Source organism: Neomonachus schauinslandi, chromosome Y (assembly GCF_002201575.2).
Source record: "Neomonachus schauinslandi chromosome Y, ASM220157v2, whole genome shotgun sequence".
Taxonomy (NCBI): domain Eukaryota; kingdom Metazoa; phylum Chordata; class Mammalia; order Carnivora; family Phocidae; genus Neomonachus; species Neomonachus schauinslandi.
Genome location: NC_058420.1, coordinates 454,781 through 461,862, shown reverse-complemented (window position 1 = coordinate 461,862; position 7,082 = coordinate 454,781). Strand labels below are relative to the sequence as shown.

The 7,082-nt window shown below is 33.3% G+C and overlaps 1 pseudogene; it reads right to left on the bottom strand.

Annotated features, from left to right (window-relative positions):
• Window positions 1-2,012: 2,012 nt before the first annotated feature.
• Window positions 2,013-2,931, bottom strand: LOC123323604 (annotated as a pseudogene).
• Window positions 2,932-7,082: the final 4,151 nt, after the last annotated feature.

The window sequence follows — 7,082 nt, the reverse complement described above, 5'->3', positions numbered from 1 at the left end:
CAAACACAAAACCAGCCCTACAGGAAATCTTGAAAGGGGTCCTCTAAGAAAAGAGAGAGCCTAAAAGCAACATAGACCAGAAAGGAACACAGACAATATATAGTAACAGTCACCTTACAGGCAATACAATGGCACTAAATTCCTATCTTTCAGTAGTTACCCTGAATGTAAATGGGCTAAATGCCCCAATCAAAAGACATAGGCTATCAGATTGGATTAAAAAACAAGACCCATCGATATGCTGTCTGCAAGAGACTCATTTTAGACCCAAAGACACCCCCAGATCAAAAGTGAGGGGGTGGAAAGCCATTTCCAATGCTAATGGACACCAAAAGAAAGCTGGTATGGCAATCCTTATATCAGACAAATTAGATTTTAAACCAAAGATTATAAGAGATGAGGAAGGACACTATATCCTACTTAATGGGTCTATCCAACAAGAAGATCTAACAATTGTAAATATCTATGCCTCTAAAACGGGAGCAACTACTTATATAATATAAAAAATATTTTTCTTCTTTGCACTAATTTTTAGGATAAAATGCTAAAAATGTTACAAAATGTAACCCTATATGTGTACCTAAAACAAGACACAATTTTAATACACACATTAAATATTTTGTGTTTGCTTCTAGAAAGGATGAGTACTTTCATTGTACCACAACTAATGTATATATGTAAGTGTATGTATATATATTTCTCACTTCAGTAACAAAGGTTTCAAAACAAACTATTCAATGAACAATGGATATTTCAAGTGGAGTTCTGAAAAGTTTTGTTTTTTTCTTCGAAACTTCCAGGTGAGGGCAGAGTGATGCATGTCGTTGTACTGGTTTGGGATTTAATGTAGTTCTGACATTTTGTTTCCCAAATTCCCTCTCAATTAAGTTTGAAAGGGGGCAAAAACAGAAGTTGCTTGTGCCTGCTGGATTGTTTTTGGCCCCTCTACATCACTTTCTCTGTACAGAGGTGTAGCCCTCTCACTCAGACATTCACAATACAAAAAAGATCCAGGAGAACTAGGACAGGGATGTAATTAATGTATGGAGGTTCTTACATGCAATATTTGTTTACATCATTGTGCAAAAAAACAGGGATGGTGGATTTCAAAGGGAAGTGTTTTCATGATTTAGAGCTCATATTAATAGAAACTGAATGCTAGTTCTTCAATAACTCTTAATAAATGTTATTCTTACTAAATAATATTTAATGCATTGAGTATATCAAATAAGTTACATAATGTATTAGTATATTAAAATACATAATAATATATGATTTATTAAATACTAAAATACATTGGTTTATGTTTCTGTTTTATTGAGGTATAATTGATATAATTCTACTGTTCTTAGGTGTACTGCATAAAAATTTGATATATCTATATCTTATAAAATAATTATCAAAATAAGTTTAGTTATCATCTGTCACCACACAGAGCTACAATTCATTTTGTTATGATGAGAACTACTAAAACCTACACTCTCAGCCACTTTCTTATATACAACAGACCATTGTTAGCTACAGTCACCATGCTCTACATTAATTACGTCACAGGACTTACTTATTTTTAACTTATGTATCATATAACTGGAATTTTTACCTCTTAAACACCTGCACCCATTTTGCCTATAATTTTTATGAATTTTTGATAGCTGCTTGTAACCTTGGAATTATAATTTTACTGTTTCATGAAATAGAAAAGTTATATGGATAGATCCCATATAACGTGATTGTATTATAAAAATCAATTTTTATAAGTTCTTAGAATTTTTCATGGGAGGGAACAGTGCGTTTCTGGATGTATGTATTTATAAAACAAATACCTGTAAAACTTTTTTTTATTTTCATTGGAGGTTTGGAAAAATCCACTTTCCACTCTTGATGGATAGAAACTTTGATTTTCTTTCTAAAGATATGACTAACGGATAATCTCTAAGCATTGAATATTGATATAGAAAACACATGCTTCAAGCATTTTTATTACTATCTTTAATGGAGAAAGTTACTTGGAGCATATTTTTCATTGCCTTCAGAACATCTTTATTCCTAAAACTGTAGATGATAGGGTTCAGTGTGGGTGTGAGGATGGTATAGAATATTGCCAAATATTTGTCCTGGCCCAGAGTGTGGTATGATTTGGGTCTCATGTATGTGAAAATAAATGGCCCATAGTACATTGTGACCACAATCATGTGGAAAGAACAGGTAGAAAATGACTTTTTCTGTGCTTCTGATGATTTCATTTGAAGAACAGTAAGGAGAATTTGGACATAAGAAGCAAGGATTAGGGAGGAAGGGAGAAAAATTAAGAAAAATTAAGCCACTTACATAAACTCCTCATTCATAGAGTGTTGTGTCCACACAGGACAACTTCAACATGGCAGGGACTTCACAGAAAAAGTGATCAATGGCTCTTGGGCCACAGAAGGGCAACTGGAGTGCATAAGCTGTGTGGACTATGAAGTTGATGGTCCCAACAATCCAGGACCCTCTAGCCATGAGAATGCGGACATAGTCATTCATAAGAATGGGATAGCGCAGTGGGTGACAGATGGCTACATAGTGATCGTAAGACATTGCCGCCAGGAGAAGGCACTCACCACCCAGGAGGGTGAGGGATAGAAATATCTGGAAGCCACAACCTGCGAATGAAATAGTTCTGCTGCCTGACAGAAAGTCAGTGACCATTTTGGGAACAATGTTGGAAATATGCAAGATGTCCATGAAAGACAGATGGCTGAGCAGGAAATACATTGGAGTATGGAGTCTTGAGTCCCTGAGGATAAGGAGGATCATGATTGTGTTTTCTGTTATAGTCATAATAAAAATGATGAATATAAAGGAGATGAAAACTAGACTTGATTGAGAAGAAGAAAAGAGTCCTAAAAGAATGAAATCACTGGTGAAACTGTGATTCTCATGCCCCATCATGAACTCCACTCTTTTCCTAAAATAGAAAAAAATAGAGCTAAAGTGCAGTGGCATAAATCTCAAACTCATTTACATTTAGAAGCATAATAAAATGAGAGTGATGCATATTTTGCAGTTCAAGTCAACAGACTCTCAACCAGCTTTGGAAGTGGGCTTGGTTTACAACATGGCCATTTATTTGTTTGAATCAACTGATGATATTGGTCTATTGAGAAAGCTGTTAGCTCCATGTAGTCTTAATTCTGTATTCCTAAATGCAGTTCAATCTTTTGTCAAAGGTCACTTTTTAAATGAGACCCACCCTGAACAGTGTACTTAAAATCTCAGTAACCCCCGACTTGCCTATTTATCCTTACTGTGCTGTCCTTTGATGTATTCTGCAAATCACTTTTCATCTTTTACATATTCAATAAACTTATGAACTAAATTTATTTTTTATGGTCATTCTAACTCATCAGAACTTAAACTTCCCAATGTGAAATCATTGTTTTGCCCTCTGTATAAACTGAATGGCTACACAATGCCTGGTATATAGTAGTTGCTCAATATTATCCCTTAAATACCTGAATAAAAGAATAGCATATGGAACTCAATTTTCTGTCTCATTTTTTATTTGGATAAAGCTTAAAGAAAATGAAATGTATTATTTATACATCTTTCTAAAATCATCAGTAATGATATACTATAAAAACTAGCTTAATCTGTATTTATAATTTAATCTGTAATTTGTAAATATCAGCATTTAAATGTAAAAAATGAAAATTTTATTCAGTTAAAATGAGAATATATTTTAATTGGGCCAGTTTTATTAACTCCTCAAAATTGAATTGTATTTCATTAATTCTTTATACAGAGAATCATATTGTTTCCTAAATAATGAAATTGTTTAGATGTGGGTAGTGACTTAAGTGTTCCCTTTACTCTATGTGCACAAATTCACTATGTATGATCTATCCCTCCAATAAATAGATATACATGCATACATACTTATACACACAGAGAGAATTTAAGAAAACACTGCTGCAAATCATGAAAAATAAATAACATATAAAACAAGTTATTTGCCTTCTTTAAGAACTATTCATAAGTTTGGGGTTCCTGTCTGGCTTAGTCAGTAGAGCATGTGACCCTTGATCTCAGGGTTGTAATTTCAAGCACCATGAATCTTAAAAACAACAACAAAAAAACTCTTTTAAGTTTGAAGGAAATGTGTTTTGGTTTTCCCTTTGGGAAGCAAATGTACAAATATGTCCCTGATAAAATATAAATAATTTTTCTGTTTTATTTTAGTGATTATTGAGATTCTTCATTATGAAATAAACCTCTACACTCTATTTTGATGGCCTGGAATGTGACCACTGTTTTGCTATAACATTAGGAATATTAAAAGATTAACCTTTGAATGACGTTGCAGATATATACATGTTTAAGTAGGTCTTGCTGTTTTGACTGTTTTGACCAACAGCTCAGTAAAATTTGGTAAGGACATGGATTGAGATTTAAGGGCATCGATGCCTTCCATGAACTGGTGGATCATAAGTTAGTCTTTAAAATCTATGAAAAAAAAATCAATGAATATTATTGACAACTCAAATTCAATATACCATTATCCAAAGTTGTTGACTTTTTCTCACTGCCAAGAATAATTTTGTCATTCTGGTTTTCCATTTTCCATTAATGATTTCAATTGTTATGCTCATTCTCATCAAAAATCCATACTCAATTTTAGTGTTGAGAAGTGTGGGGGCATCTGAGAGACACAGTCAGTTAAATGCCCAGCTCTTGGTTTTGCCTCAGGTTGTCATATCAGGATCATGAGATCAAGCCCCAGGTCAGGCTGTGCACACAGGTACAGAGTCTGCTTAACACTTTCCCTCCCTTTCCCTGTCTCTCTTTCTCTAAAATAAATAAATCTTAAAAAAAAAAAGAAAACAAAACAAAAGTATATGTAATGTCTATTTTCTGCAGAACGCCGTCACATAGTAGTCCCTGGCCTATTGTAGGTTCTCAGTAAATGTTTGTTCAAGGTATTTTTGATTATGGACTCTGATATCCAAAGTTATCCACAATATATCAATTATATTTACATTTTTAAGGAGTTTGTGCTGCCTCTACAAGAATATTTTGTCTACATTTTGTCTTCAGCTACTAGAAGTACTCCATAATAAATTCAACAACTACTTCATCTTCTAGGTTCTGCTACTTTCTTTCCACTTCCATGGGGCACCTGAAGTTCAAGAGCTGAGCTGAGATCGAGTCCAGTGCTTAACCAACTAAGCCACCCAGGTGTACAACCATCTTTTAAGAATCTTTGCCTAACTGGCCAATCAGGCATCTGGAATATCCTTCCATGATGCTAGAGTGATAGATAAAATGATACCTTCTAGGCCATCCAGAATGTTGAATGAAATCTGTTATTGAATCCAAAGAGGTATACTCCAATGGTGAGCTTCCTAACACTATGTTTAAAAGAGGGAAGACAAATGTTACATATCCTGTAAAATCTTCCAAATCTGTGCTACCCTTATAAAGTTATAGTCCCTTTCTCTCTATGTGACATTAAATATTCTCTGTCTAATAATACTACATGTATGTAAAGAGATGTAACATGCAGTTTACACCATCCTAACCTCTAGAAGTTTGGAGACTAATTATAGAAGATGCTGTCATCATTAGATACCAGGTCTTTAGCTATAAACACAGTCATATCCCAAACTTGCCTCCCAGGTAAAAGAAAGGCTTCCATGCACTTTACCTAGTGAATGCAATATGCTCAAATATTTTTTACCATTTTACATTTGTCAAGATTTTGAAAATTCATTATGCAGCACTCATTTGACTTAACTAGTTTGAAAAATATTCTTTTCATTTTTCTGTCACATCTCTCAGTACATGAATAAAACATTCAGAATATCTCCTTAAATTTAAACAGAAGGGAAATTACATTTAAATAGAAGGAAACTATTCAATAAAATTAGTAAGACTACACATCTATTCAATTATTTGTATGTTCCTACATTACATCTTTATATTAAAATTTTGACTGTAAGATGAAAGGCAAAAATAATAGATCATTACTTCCTGAGTAATATTTATCTTGAGGTGTTTAATGTAGAAATCCTGGGAATATTAAGTCTGATATACATGCTTATATTTATACTAAAAGATAATGCTACTTTTATTTTGGGATGTATTCTAAAAATGTATGATATCAATGACCAAAATGATATAGCTATTATAAGCACTGTCTTCAAATACCAGACTTACCTGGTTGGTGTGCAATTGATTCCAGTTAAATGGTCTTTGCTGATAATTCACTGTAATGGAATTTCATAGAAGAGGCAGAGTTCTAACAATGGATTTCCCTAAATATGGATGGAATAAAATCATTGCTTATTTAAAGGAGTTGACATGAAAAATGCATACCATAAATGTACGATAGTGTGACTTTCCCTAGGAATGGGTATGCTACTGACCCAAATGATTATATTAAGAGAATAGTAATATAAGTGAAAAAGTTCCATGATTTGAAGAGATGAACAAGAAAATACAATGTAAATACAGTATCTTTGAAATTTATATTGTCTTATTATACAACACATCAATCAGACATGAAATTTTATCTGAAATGAATTTTTATCAAATCAATTTTTTTAGCAAATGAATTTTTATCAAAGGTTTTTTTCTAGACTCAGAGACAACACAGTATATAACACAGATGCATGCACATACGCAGGTACATACATGCACACGCAGAACAGAGCTTAGCACTTAGTCGTTACATAGGGAGAAGGATTATTACTGTTGTTTTTATTATTGTTTCTAAAATTGCAGTATTAGTATTTCTATAATTATTTTGGTTTATTTTTTATTAATTTTTCATTATGTTCAGTTAGCCAACACACTTTATATTTTAAATAAGCATTTAAACTACTATATTCTAGAAAGAGAGAGTAGTATTCAGGATATGAGAGTATATAACTGAGTAAAGAAATACAATTCGATGTTGTGAGTCAGAAGCAGATTGTGTACTCTGCCTGGTGAAACTGGTCCATGAGGTTCTCTGGGGGAAGTGGACTTGCAGTTTGCTGAATGACAGCATGTGGTTTGTTTCCCACCCACATACACAAACACAGGCATGTGTGGAGAGC